Here is a 15,033-nt window from a genome sequence, read left to right on the forward strand (position 1 = left end):
CTCGATCTCTTGACCACGTGATCCACCTGCCTCGGCCTCCCAAAGTGCTGGGATTACAGGCGTGAGCCACCGCGCCCGATAAATTTTTTTTCAAAAAGAAACACTGGAAGGATAAATGCAAAGCCAACATTAACGCCTCAGTGGATGGAGGATGAAGAGGAACAGAATGAAACAGGGTCCTCTCTGAGCACACCTTTTTATATATTTTTTCAGTTTTGAACCATATAAATGTTTTACATATTCAAAAATCAAAACAGATAAAGACAAACCTGAAAATCAAAAATAAATTAAAAAATTAACTTAGGGGGCCGGGCGCGGTGGCTCAAGCCTGTAATCCCAGCACTTTGGGAGGCCGAGGCGGGTGGATCACGAGGTCAAGAGATCCAGACCATCCTGGTCAACATGGTGAAACCCCGTCTCTACTAAAAATACAAAAAATTAGCTGGGCACGGTGGCGCGTGCCTGTAATCCCAGCTACTCAGGAGGCTGAGGCAGGAGAATTGCCTGAACCCAGGAGGCGGAGGTTGCGGTGAGCCGAGATCGCACCATTGCACTCCAGCCTGGGTAACAAGAGCGAAACTCCGTCTCAAAAAAAAAAAAAAAAAAAAAAAAAAATTAACTCAACCGCGTATGTAATTGGTAGCATAACTATACAGAGAAAATAATTATTTCAAGTGATTTTTGGTAACAGTGTTCTGATTGTACCACCTTAGAGGAATATATTTTAAGGGCAAAAATATCTAAAAAGACATAGTAATTGCTATTAAAAACCAAGATTTTCAGTGTAAGAGAAAGGAGATGCAAAAATATCAAATCAAAGAAAAAGTGAAAACTCTGTAATATTAATTTTACTTCAAATATCTGGAAAAGAAAGGAAGGAAGGAAGGAAGGGAGGGAGGGAGGGAGGGAGGCAGGGAGGGAGGGAGGGAGGGAGGGAGGGAGGGAGGGAGGGAGGGAGGGAGGAAGGAAAGAGAGAGAAAAAAACTAGGCTGAAAAGAGAAAAAAGAATGTCCCAGAGGAGCTCAGCAGGCTTAAAAATACTCTCCGAGTAGACCGTGATGTCTTCATAAATGACGTTCAAGGATAGCAACGGTGGTGGTGCCCAGTGACACGGGCTGGGTGCAGTGGCTCAGGCCTGTAATCTCAGCACTTCAGGAGGCCAAAGCAGAGGACTGCTTGAGGCCAGGAGTTGGAGACCAGCCTGGGCAACATGGCAAGACCCTACAAAAAGTTAAGAGAATTAGCTGGGCACAGTGGCACACTCCTGTAGTCCCAGCTATCAGGAGGCTGAAGTGGGAGGATCACCAGAACCCAGGAGTTCAAGGCTGCAGTGAGCAATGATGGCACCACTGCACTGCAGCCTAGTCACCCTGTCTCAAAAATGAAAGAAAGAGAGAGAGGGGAAAAGAAAAGAAAGAAAGAAAATGCAATGTCAGGTAAAAGATGAAAATAATAACATGAGAATGGAAACTAATATTAAGAGACACAAAATGACCTCTAGACCAGAATGGACACCGCCCAATATGGATTAACCAAAGGCAAAGGCAAAGGCCAAAGGCCAAAGGCAAAGCAAGATAAAAGGAAGAGGAAACTCAGCGTGTGCGGTGGCTCACACCTATAATCCCAGCACTTTGGGAGGCCGAGGCGGGTGGATCACGACTTCAAGAGATCAAGGCCATCCTGGCCAACATGATGAAACCCTGACTCTACTAAAAATACAAAAATTAGCTGGGCATGGTGGCGTGTGCCTGTAGTCCCAGCTACTTGGGTGGCTGAGGCAGGAGAATTGCTTGAACCTGGGAGGCGGAGGTTGCAGTGAGCTGAGATTGTGCCACTGTACTACAGCCTGGGGACAGAGCGAGACCCCATCTCAAAAAAAAAAGAAAAGAAAGAGGAAAAAAGAAAGGGTAAACTCAAACCAAATGCAGTGAAGGCAGAGAAGGGTTTGGCCTGGTAGACTCTTAAAAACTTGGGGCCAAGGCCGGGCGCTGTGGCTCACGCCTGTAATCCCAACACTTTGGGAGGCTGAGGCGGACACTTTGAGCTCAGGAGTTTGAGAGCAGCCTGAGAAACGTAGTGAAACCCCATCTCTACAAAAAAAAAAAAAAAAAAAATACAAAAGAAATTAGCCAGGCTTGGTGGTGCATGCCTCTAGTCTCAGCTACTTGGGAGGCTGAGGCAGGAGAATCACTTGAACCCAGGAGGTAGAGGTTGCATTGAGTTGAGATCATGCCACTGCACTCCAGCCTGGGAAACAGAGCAAGATCCTATCCTAAAACAAATAAACAAAAACTTGGAAAATGCCACTAGACACATGATTCAGTATAATGTATATAAATTTGATTTCAGCTCCCACCAAATGAAACTATTTGTTTTCATATTTTAAGTTGGCCTTTGTTATTGATTCCAAACCCAATGTAACTCCTCAAGTTTGTTTTGGGAACTTGAATAAAACATTTTCTTTCCCGCATGAAAGCCACACTGATATTTTAACTGGATGCTACTTAATATACAGGTGTCATTAAGCATCAAAATTCTGCCAAGTATCAATGCGGCTGTAATTGTTCTTACAACTTAGTAAGTATAGTCAGGAAAGATAAAACAACGATATACTGACAAATTTTCTTAACTCAGATTTAAAGAAAGCTGTTATATAAGCATGTCATTTAAAAAATAACATTTTGGGAGGCCAAGGCAGGCAAATCACTTGGGGTCAAGAGTTCGAGACCAACCTGGTCAACATGGTGAAACCCTATCTCTACTAAAAACACAAAAATTAGCCAGGCATGGTGGTGTGTGCCTGTAATCCCAGCTACTCAGGAGGCAAGGCAGGAGAATCACTTGAACCTGGAAGGTGGAGGTTGCAGTGAACTGAGATTGCACTACTACACACTCCAGCCTGGGTGGCAGTGCAAGACTCTGTCTCAAAAATAATAATAATATAACATTAGTGGATCTTAGAAACAATGTTTGTGCAGCGTTTTGATTCGTATAATTCAGAATCAAAGATATTTTGTGTATAAAAACATTTAAAAATACATTAAAAGTTACTGTGTTTTTTATTCCAATTTTTCTTTCATCAGAGAGTTTTTAGCTTGGGAGGATTTACTTTTTCAGACTGACAAAAATATCTTGTGCTTGCATGTTAATCCCAATTATCATGAATATTATGTTAATTTGAATGTGTGGGAAAATTCCATTTTTAGCCACAAATTTTCCTATTGGATAAGCTCATTGTGTCTGTCCTTAGGAGCAAGATCTTTTAGGATGTCATGCATGCTGTGTGTCCTCATTTGGATGCCACTTCGCAATCTGATTTTTTTTCTTTTATTTTTTAAACAAGACCTCTCTCTGTCACCCACGCTGGAATACAGTGGCATGATTGTAGCTCACTGCAGCCTCGGATTCCTGGGCTCCAGTGAGCCTCCCAACTCAGCCTCCTAAAGCACTGGAATTACAGGTGTGAGTCACTGCATTTGGTCTTTATTTTCTGTAAAACAGAAACTATAGTCCAATAGATTCAGGGTTTTTTTCTTGTATCAGCTTTCACCCAGAAATTTTGACCTAACGTCTCTTCAATATCTACATTGTGTCAGAGAATCTATACCTACCTAAAACTCCTAAGAAAGAAAGGACTATGGCACTTCATAAGAACGAGACCATCGGCTGGGCGTGGTGGCTCACGCCTGTAATTCCAGCACTATGGGAGGCTGAGGCAGGTGGATCACCTGAGGTTGAAGTTTGAGACCAGCCTGACCAACATGGAGAAACTCCGTCTCTAATAAAAACACAAAATTAGCCAGATGTAGGGTGTATGCCTGTAATCCCAGCTACCTGGGAGGCTGAGTCAGGAGAATTGCTTGAATCCGGGAGTCGGAGGTTGCGGTGAGCCGAGATCACACCATTGCACTGGGCAACAAAGGCAAAACTCCATCTCAAAAAAAGAAAAAAGAAAAAAAAAGAGTAAGACCATAATGTCTCTGTTTTTCAGATGGTGATATAACTTTATACACTGAAAATATATATTATATTCAAAAATATCTCCTATTAGTTTATCTTATAATAGGAAACTACTGGTTTCTTTTCTTCCCAAATATGTGCCAAGCAAAAAAATTTAATACTTTAAACTTGACTATAAATCATTTTATATGAGAATATCACTTAAGGCAGACTTTTAAAAGTTTTTCAAAATGTACCAGTCATTTTGATATGACTGATGGATGCCTGATAACAGAGTAATGCGTGAAGGGAAAGAAAAGCAATCATTTTTCTAAACTTATTCAAGCAGATGCATCCACAGCTGTACATTTCAACCACAATGTCATCTGCTTTGCATATATTTTCCATTTTTAATCATCAGAGCAGTATCAATATATCAGCATTGAATCATGGATATACATTAACATTAGAAAAACATAAACCCCAGGGTACATACCATGAGAACATTTATAAGTAAAAAAAATATTTGAATGATAATTTTGGGAAAATCAGGAATCATGGAAACTGTCTAAGCAATAAATAGGACTGAATAGAAGTTGATACACAAAGTCTAGAGAGAGATGAAGTTACACAAGGTGAGGAGTCCGCAAGTTTGTTCATTGCCTCACATTGTCCCTGGTAGACAAAGTGCAATCATTAGGTTTAATATTAGATAAAATGTTATCCTTGATTTAGAACTGGCTGTTAGATTTTCTAAAAACAAAAACAGATAATGGAATGTCAACAAAAGCTATTCATTCAAACTGGAAACATTCATCACACAGTTTGTTTTATTTGGTAATGCCTATAATTTTCCAGAAAAAAAAAATCTCAAAGTAATTCTGGGGAAACATAGTAATTGTTGGGAAACATAATATAAGAATACTAATGTTTTATTAATACACATTATGCATCCACATATATGTCTTAAATTGAGGCCATTTTTAGCTGGTGTTTCAAACAGAATCCTTAGTTGTATGCAACAGAAATTGACTTTTTCAGTGAAAGACAATTCATTGGAAGAATGTCAGGCTCTCAAAATCACTAGGAGATTGGAGAGTCAATAAGTGGAAAAGTAGAAACTCAGCAAGCTCCCAGTGGCCCGCACAGGTCACAGAATATGCTGTGTAGTATCAGCGTAACACAACTTTCATAACAACGAAGGACCTCTCACCATCCCTCACATCCTAATTCAAAGCCTCAACAGAGAATGCCAGTTGGCTAAACCTTGGTCAGACGCCCAGTTTATACATTCACCCTGCTGGCTGCCATGGAACAGAAAATCTGAGGTTCTAGACCCCTTTGCAGTAGGAGGCGAGCACTACCTCCAAGCAAAACTGTATGGAATAGGAAATCTCCCCCCAAAAATGGGGCGTTTTGTTGGAGGAAGGGATTTTGGATGCTGAATCGCTAAAATAACAACAATTACAAATCAATACATCTTCCATGATTCCACGAAGCAATAAAGAGAATAGAATCCTCATTGTTTACCATTCACTTGGCACAAATTAATGTCTGTCCTGGAATATGGAAAGTGTCCACTTAAGCTGAGTTATAATTAAGATCTTGTAGTTTAGTAAGATGATTGAAATACATAGTTTACTCCTTTCAGTAAATCCTTGAGTAAAAATTATATTTGATCTATTTTTTTTCCTGAATTTTAACTGGGAAACCCCTGGTGTTACTTTTACGTAGAGTATGTATGAATTATACAAATATTAGACTCATTATGGTAAATAATTAGAAAGACATGGACCATATTTTTAAGAATTTAAGAATTCATATGTCACAGAGCATCACTAAGACATTCCCTGCCATCTTCAAAACACTGGCCTTCAGGAAACTTTCTCTTTAGATTATTCTTCCTTGTTCTTATTTTTTTTTCTTGTCTCTGAATTGAGCTGTCCCTTTATAGGCCACCCTAATATTTACCGCTTTTTATTGTCCTTCTGGGCAATCTTTTGGATCCAGTCAATAGTTTTGAGTCCCTACTGTGCTAGTTTCATGTATGGCAATGAAGTTATAAAGATCTTGAGAACACGACCCTAAGCCCCAGAGACACTGCAGTCTAATAGAGAAGACAGTCACAGCCCTGACCTCAGAGAACTCATGGGCCAGTGTAGGAGACAGACACCTAAGTGGATGATAGTAATTAAGAACAGTGACATGTACTTCGCAGTATAGGAGAGACCAGGGAGAACTGGGCAGTGGGAATAAAAGGAGGGCTCAGAGAAGGCTTCCTGGTAGAGGTGACACCTGAATTGGAGAAAGGAGCTGAATGCACCCCAGGCCAAGGCAAGGAGGTGAGTTGCAATGGGGCCGTGTGAAGCTCGCCAGAAGCAGATTGGTTTTGTGTGGTTATCACCCAGGTTTGTGCTTGTGACTGTATTCTGCATACGGCAGGGGTTAAGGAAATGTCTCTGTGTTCTTGTAGCCTGTGAAAATAGCAAGAACAGCAGGGCCAAATAATAAAAGGCAATGATGCCAGAATGAAAAGAGACAAGAGAACTTTCCTGGAATGTGTGGAAGTCAAGATAGGATGACAGCAGACCCAAAGGCTCCAATTCCCAGCCTTCCCCATTACTAGCTGTGTAGTCTTCAAGGGGTGACTTTAATTTTCCAAAACTCTCCAAGACTGTTTTCCTCATCTCTAAAATGGAGATAAACCTGCATTGGGCTATTTATTCTATCTAAGGAGTAAATGAGCATAAAAAGAATTGAACACTATGCATGGCATAAAAATGTTCAATAAACAGGTTTTTCTTCTCTACTCTCCAGAAAATCAGAACGAGGCCATTTCTGTTGGCTAAGATTGCCCATTTGTGTGCTCACTTGATTTTCAGATGTGTTGACTGGGAAGGGTTTATGCAGATGTAGTTTCCTGTGGTTCTGCATAGCTCACACCAGAGGCCATCAGAACAGGTCAAGGCAGTGTCCCAGAACCCTTCATTCTCCACTTCCGTTATGTGCATTCTTTGGCAAGGAGGGGCACTTCCACTGATGCTCCAATATACGAGGTGAAATATCTGCTTCTTTTTGGACCATAAACGGGAAGAAAGCTGGCCAAGGCTGGGCCCAGTGGCTCACGTCTGTAATCCCAACACTTTGGGAGGTGGAGGCAGGAAGATCACTTGAGCCCAGGAATTCAAAGCTGCAGTAAGCTATAATCATGCCACTTTACTCCAGCCTGGACAACAAAGTGAGGCCCTGTCTCTTAAAAACAAAAAAAGAAAAGCCTCTCATTTGCTTTCCCTGTGTAATTCTACCCCACCCTGTGCCAACACTGGCCATGATATAGCCTAGGTTAACTGATTTTATGTAATTGTCAAGAATATTAGCAATAGCATTCTGGAATCATAGACAGTTTTGAGAGTGGAATGCAACTGACAGACATAGTCCTTCACTATAAAGAGAAAAAGCAACCAAGGCTGATTAGTGACTGGTTGTTCCCAGGACTAGGGAGGAAAGCACTTGCCTGGCTTAGCCATGAAGCTTCTGACCTCATTAGGACGGCTGGAAAATGCCATCCCATCTGAATACCGTTTCATAAAGCAGTTCCATGCACTTATTTCACCTACACTCAGAAAAGCTGTATGGCTGGCACAAGGTCATCCAGCTCACATGAAGCAGGTCAAAAGACAAACCAGAATAAGTACTTGGAAAAGCAGGCAGGAAGTAACTACACATGTTTCGGTTTGTCCTCTGGAAGCTGGCAGTCAAGACAGACCAGTTCAGAGAGAGTAGGAAAGAATATTGAAGAAGATGACTGGATTTTTTAAAAATGTGATATTTATGCACAATAGAATACTATTTAAACATAGAAAGAACAAAGTCCGGGCATTCGTGGCCACAGGGATGGAACTGGGGGACATGGTGTTAAGTGAACTAAGTTGGGCACAGAAAGTTAACACAGTACGTTCTCACTCATATGTGGAAGCTGAAAAAAAGATCTCATAGAAGTAAAAAGTAGAACAGAGATTATTGGAGGCTGGAAGGACAGAGGGAAGAAGGGGAATAGGGAGAGAGCTGCTGAAGGTTACAAAATCGCAGCTAGACAGCAGGAATAAATTCTAGTGTTCTATAGCGCTGTAGGATGACTACAGTTAACAATAATATATTAGATCGTTCCAAACAACTAGAAGAAGGATATTGAATGTCTCCAACACAAAGAAATGATAAATGTTTAAGATGAGGGGTATGCTAATTCTGATCTGATGACTATAAATACATCTATTGAAACATCACTATGTACCCCATAAATATGCACAATTATTATGTGTCAATTAAAAAAAATTAAAAAGACAAACTCCTTACAACCAATAAGACTTGACATGATCTGATGTCCCATTACCCTGGTTTTATGCTCAATCAGTTGAACTTCTTTTAAAAAGAGTTTTGTTTGTTTGTTTGTTTGTTTGTTTGTTTTTAGAGATGGAATCTCACTCTGTCACCCAGGATGGAATATAGTGGTGCGACCATAGCTCACTGCAACTTTGAACTTCTGGGTTCAAGCAATCCTTCCACCTCAGCCTCCCTCCTAGCTGGGATTACTATACCTGGCTCATTTTGTTGTTTTTCTTTTTTGTAGAGATGGGGTCCCACTATGTTAACGAGGCTGGCCCAGTACATTTCTAAGTGCTTTTGTTTGACTAGATGAATCAGAAGTCTATGTCTCAAGTCAGTTTCCGACCTGCCCGTTTCGGGCTTGCCTGCTGCTTTTCTATGGACATTCTGTTAATTACTCTATACACACCTCCACTATCCTCCCGGGAGACACACTTCCAGCTTTCTTTCCTTGCTGCCAGCACGTGAACTATTGGGGCTTCTCTGCTAACTGCCTCTACCTCTGGAAGACCATTCTTCCTCCCCTGTCAGGCCAGTCAGCTTCTGTAAACTAAAATCATTTAATCATGTAGATACAAGGCTATTCTGATAGGAAAAGGAATGAGCCAAGGAGTCACAGGCTCAAAGAATTTTAGAATTGGAAGGATGTTAGAGGTAAGTTACTGGATGCAGGAGATGAGTCTAAGGAGATTAGCTGTTTGTTTGTTTGTTTTTTCATTTCATATGCCTGAGGCCACAAGCTGATACCCTTTGCGTTTCAACTACTTATTGCTATGTAACAAACGATCTCCAATCTTAGTGGCTGAAACATTTTGTTCATTTGCTCACAGTCCTGCAATTTGCAAGACTTGGCTGGGATAGTTCATCTCAGCTCTCTGTGGCTGATGTTTGACTGGGCTGAAGAATGAACTTGCAAGATGACTTTACTAACATGGCTGGCAAGCTGGTGTTGACTGTTGGCTTGAAGCTCAGCTGGGGCTACTAGCCAGTGGCCTCAGTTCCTTTCTCCTTGGCCTCTCCACATGGCTGGATCAGACTTCTCACAGGGAGGCAGTCTCTGTATACTCAAACTTCTTACATGGTGGCTGGCGTCTTCCAAAACACAATAATGAAGGCTGCCAGGCCTTTTGAAGGCTTAGAATTGGAACTGGCACCCTGTCACTTCCTCCATGATCTATTGGTTAAAGAAGGTCACAAACAACCAGCCCAGATTCAAGGAGCGGGGAACAATCCAAGTTCAAGAATATTGGTAAATCCAGTTTGTTGAGAACCATCATTGTAAAAAAATAGCCCATTATCCTTCCAGCTTTCATCAAACATTGAGCTTCCACTGAGAATTTCAGGCCAGCAAATAATGTGGTTAGTTGAACATTGTCCTAGGAGACACCTGAGCTTCTGACCTAGCCTGGTATTAATTAGTTTCAGAGACTTGAAGTCATCTAAACTATAAGTTTTCTGCTCTGGATGAGTTTTTATGAAGCCTCTAGCTCTAAATGCAGAGTCCTAGGTATCAGTGGGTCTTCAGTTCCTAGATAAAGCTTTTTAAAAAAGTGGAGGCATATGGTTTTACTATATGGGATTAAACAAACCTCTGACTTTTCAGTGCAGTCGATCTTTATAGACGTTCAACTGCGTCTGTATTAAAAATACAAAAAAAAAAAAGATAGCCAGGTATGCTGGTTGACACCTGTAATCCCAGCTACTCAGGAAGCTGAGGCATGAGAATTGCTTGAACCTTGGGGCAGAGGTTGCAGTGAGTGGAGATAACACCAAGTGTACTCCAGCCTGGGCAACACAGAGAGACCCTGTCTTAAAAAATTTTTTAAAAGCTCAGTTGGGGCTGGACACTAATTATAGCTCACACCTGTAATCCCAGCACTTTGGGAGGCCAAGGCAGGAAGATCACTTGAGATCAGGAATTTGAGACCAGACTGGGCTACAAAGCAAGATCCTATGAGGCATGATTGCACCACTGCACTCCAGCCTCAATGACACAGCAAGATTCTGTCTCAAAAAACTTGAGTTATTTATGATAACTCAAGTTATTACTAGTTACTTGCAGCTGGCAGAAAGGCAGGAACATCGATGGAGTCTCCAGAACAGTTGAAGAGTGCATGTCCACTCTCTGTGCCACTACAGTGCAGCCACAGAACTTCATCAGCACACACCAACATACATTGATTCAGCTCATGAGTCTATGGGGTCCATCTGATCTGGGTTGGGCTTGGCTGGTTTTGACTGAGATCACTTATCTGTCTAGGAGTTCGGTAGCTACTGGCTGATCTAGAGTGGCCTTAGCTGGGCATAGTGATGCATGCCTATAGTCCCAGCCAGGAAGGAGGCTGAGGTGAAAAGATCACTTGGGTTCAGGAGTTTGAGTCTGCAGTGAGCTGTGACCCCCCTCCACTGCACTCCCGCCTGGAATGATGAAGCAAGATCTTGTCTCTATAAAAAAAGAAGACCACTAATTAATCAATCTACCATAGAAATTATCTGGTAAAAATCAACTTTGAAAATGAACTTATTGAGTAAGCTTTTTTTTCTTTTCTTTTTTCTTTTTTTTTGACAGAGTCTTGCTCTGTTGCCCAGGCTCACTGCAACCTCTGCCTCACAGGTTCAAGCAATTCTCTTGCCTCAGCCTCCCAAGTAGCTGGGATTACAGGTGTGTGCCACCATGCCCGGCTAATTTTTGTATTTTTTTAGTAGAGACAGGGTTTCTACTAAAACCCTTGACCATGTTAGCCAAGCTGATCTCAAACTCCTGACCTCAAGTAATCCACCTGCCTTGGCCTCCCAAAATGCTGGGATTACAGGCATGAGCCACCACTCCCAGTCAGGCTATTCTAATATCTCACGATTGTAGTTCATGCTGTCTGTGCCTAGCCCCAGGACACATATGCAGAGGGACGTAGGAGTGGGCTTGCTGAGTGGAAAACACCAAATCCACCACAGTGATCATCTCTGGTGGTGAGGAAGGCCATAGGGGATCCTTGGAAGGAGTGTAATTGTTTGATGGATGTTGAGTTGATCATTTCTGTACTTCTTTGTAAGTTCAAAATAAGTTGTTCATAATTTAAAAATGCCCAAATACACTCTGGCTTTGAATCGGCCCAGATACAAGTCTTTTCTGGCTCTGCTTTATTGCTTTTACTTGTTAAAAATTTCTCTCAAGCATGCTGGAATGACTGATGCCGCCAAGAAGCACATACTAAAGAAACACAGAATGTGTTTTGTGCAAAGTCAGCAAACCATCAATTTTTTAAAAGTGTTTAATCTGGCCAACAGAAAGTTTTTCTCTGACTTTAGGTTTTTTTCTTTCTCCCCGACTTAAAAAAAAATCCATTTTCAGAATAGTGACTTATATAAACAGTCCCCACCTCGGGGAATTCCAGCATATGCTTTATCCACTAGGCGCTGAAACCAAGAAAAGTGATCTGGGTCATTTCAGGCTTCCGTCTTTTGTTATTTCAAGTCAATAAAAATAGTTGAGAGGAAGGTGACTCAGGATCTGGCTTGCTCTGCCTTCTTGATTAAAATAATGGCAGATTAATTTGTTGTATTTGATTCCTTTTTATCTCTTTATTATTCTTGCTGGAAATTAGATAAAATGACTATTCTTCCTTTCTCACCTCAATCAGTTGACTTAGAGTAAAAACAATTACTTTCACCAGATCGATGTGATCGCACACAAGATTTCTGAATTAAATAGACCTAGTTTCCCCTCACTTCCTCACCAAAAATTCCACCCGTGAAGGTATATTTCAAAAATAGAAAGTGAACACAATGGCCATGTGAGTTTCCATTAAGAGGAATGAGGGCTATGATTCAGCAGTTTTGCGGGCACTGATGACCTATTCAAGGCCATAACAACCGCTGCTATGTAGAGGTGATACCCTGAATAATAAAACCATTTCTCTTTTTGATGGTCCCTCTACATTAGAAATCTCAAAGTGTTTTAAAATACGTATGAGAACCTCAAGTACTTCTATCAATAGTAATCAACAGTCTGCCTTAACTACTCAATAGAAATAAGATGTAAAAAATACTAATAGCTAAAATTCATAAAGCCCATCATATGTGTCAGTTACTGTTTTCATGGATTTATCTGTAGAGAGGTTCTGCTCCTCAAGCAGAGATAAAGAACATCAAAAGATCAAATAAATTAAAAGGAGGTAAAATTCACCCATATTCTTACAGAAAAAAAGACAAAAATTATCAGCTGTTTTTGAGTGGCTTGGAATTAGAAATGAGCCTGGTTATTCTGCTTCAGAGTAAACCAATAAGAAAAGATTGGTGAGGAGCCACCAGTGTGGATGCTTTCAGAACCTAAATTCTAATGATACCTTTTCTCAGCAAAAGCACTAAGTTCTGACATGACTGAGTATGATTCTTAGCAGAGGATCAAACCCTTCGCTATGAAACCGCAGTGAGAGGTGAAATCCCAGAGCCAAATCCCAGTGTGGGGTTACAAAAAGGAAATTGGTTCCCCTCGGAGAGGGCCAGGATCTGGCTTTGAGCAAGGCAAGCCAGCCAACTAGGGTACAAGATTTAAAGGGAAGTAGGAGACTCACTCTCGTGGCTGTGCAAGGGCCGACCTGCAGAATTTTCCCAAGTCCCACTCTGAGTGCAGGCAAAGGGAAACATCCCTAAAGTATCAAACCTGGAGATCCCGGGGTAGACAGAACAGAGCTGGAGATGAAGCTGAGCCTGGGTCTGGAGAGTGCTTGGTGGCAGGGGCATCTGTACAAGGGCACTTCTGTCAGCTCCTGTTCACCCCCAATGGGCCTGTGCAGAGAAAGTTACTAAAAGGTCCATTTTGGCCAGGCGCGGGGGCTGATGCCTATAATTCCAGTACTTTAGGAGGCCAAGGCAGGAGGATCGCTCGAGCCCAGGAGTTTGAGACCAGCCTGGGCAGCATACTGAGATCTTGTCTCTACAAAAAGTAAAAAAAAGCAGCCAGATATGGTGGTGCACGCCTCTAGTCCCAGCTCCTCAGGAGGCTGAGGCCATAGAATTGCTTGAGACTGCAAGGTCAAGGCTGCAGTGAGCTGTGTTGCCCCACTGCACTCCGGCTTTGGCAACAAAGCAAGACCCTGTGTCAAAACAAAACAAAATATCTATTACCAGTAATCCAAGGGTAAAACAATCAGATAAAGCAATACCTTTATTGTAAGGAGGAAGTAAAATTGCTAGCGTGTGTGTGGAGTAAAACACAGTAACTCTATCAGTTAAGACTTTTATAGCTCTGGCACGGTGGCTCACACTTGCAATCCCAGTGCTTTGGGAGGCCGAGGCAGGCAGATCACCTGCGGTCAGGAGTTCAAGACCAGCCTGGCCAACATGGCAAAACCCCATCTATACTAAAAAAAATACAAAAAAAATTATCTGGGCGTGGTGGTGTGCTCCTGTAATCCCACATACTCTGGAGGCCGAGTCAGGAGAACCACTTGAACCCAGGAGGCGAAGGTTGCAGTGAGCCGAGATCATGCCACTGCACTCCAGCCTGAGTGACAGAGACTATGTCTCAAAAAAAAAAAAAAAAAAGACTTAAAAAAATGTAACCCCGAGGAAGCCCAACTCAAGCTGCTCTAAGAAAGAATAGGGAATGTGTTAATTCATGCAACTGAGATGTCCAGGAATGGCGTTGGCTGTAGGATGCAAGGCTGAGCTCCGACTGGGCCTTCCAGTGGCTGGCTCACTCCTGGACTCTTCCTATGGCAGATAGCCAGGCAGTTCAGGGGCTCAAACAAGAAAACTGGGTTGACCTTTACTGGGCCCCTGCCAATCACTATGGCAGGTGATGGAGAAAGACCAAGACACGTGTGAGTGGATGAGGGACAAGAGCCCCTAAACGAGAATTAGGGACTGTTTGCAATGTACAGTGAATGATTGTGGTGGGGAGCAAAAAGCCACAAAAGGCCTCTGCAATAGGAGAACAACTGACAGGTCAGTTCTGGCTCCTCACAAACTATTTAAATGCCGCCATTGGCTATACTGTATGCTAAGAACACACATTTTCTGATACTGGGTACCTTCAAGTTGGTGGGCTGAGGAGATTTTTGTGTGAGAAATGTTTTTAATTGTATCTTCTTGTTGAAACACCTAAAACCTGCCAGAGTGAGTGACAAACATTCAGTTATCCTGCCTGCTGCTTCCTCTTTTACACAAATATATCATCACTTCATTCCAGGAAGGGGAAATACTCCTGTGTTAGAAAATTGTCCGATAAAGGAGCTTCCTCCAGTCACTAACTTCTCAGCAGAATTGTGACCACAGACCTATGGAAAAGACATAGAGGAAGCACCACCATGTCTGGCTACTTTTTTTACTTTTTGTAGAGACAAGATCTCAGTATGCTGCCCAGGCTGGTCTCAAACTCCTGGGTTCAAGCAATCCTCCTGCCTTGGCCTCCTAAAGTGCTGGAATTACAGGCATCAGCCCCCGCACCTGGCGTTTGAATGCTACCCTGCTTAGGGTTTTTATGTGCTCACAGAAAACCCCCAGACCAAAGCCTAAGTCATCTCTGCTTACCCAGAGACACAAACAGGCCTTTCCGCTCTCCTTAATGCTAGCGCTCTGGAAACACTGAAGCTTCCTAAAACACTTTTTGATCATTCACTTTCCAAAATTCGAATCAACACTTCTAAGAAAGCAACGGGCATCTGCAGGTTCTTTTTGGCTTTGAATAAAGTGCAACTTCAGCTACCAGTT

This window comes from Callithrix jacchus, chromosome 5, assembly GCF_049354715.1.
Source record: "Callithrix jacchus isolate 240 chromosome 5, calJac240_pri, whole genome shotgun sequence".
NCBI lineage: Eukaryota > Metazoa > Chordata > Mammalia > Primates > Cebidae > Callithrix > Callithrix jacchus.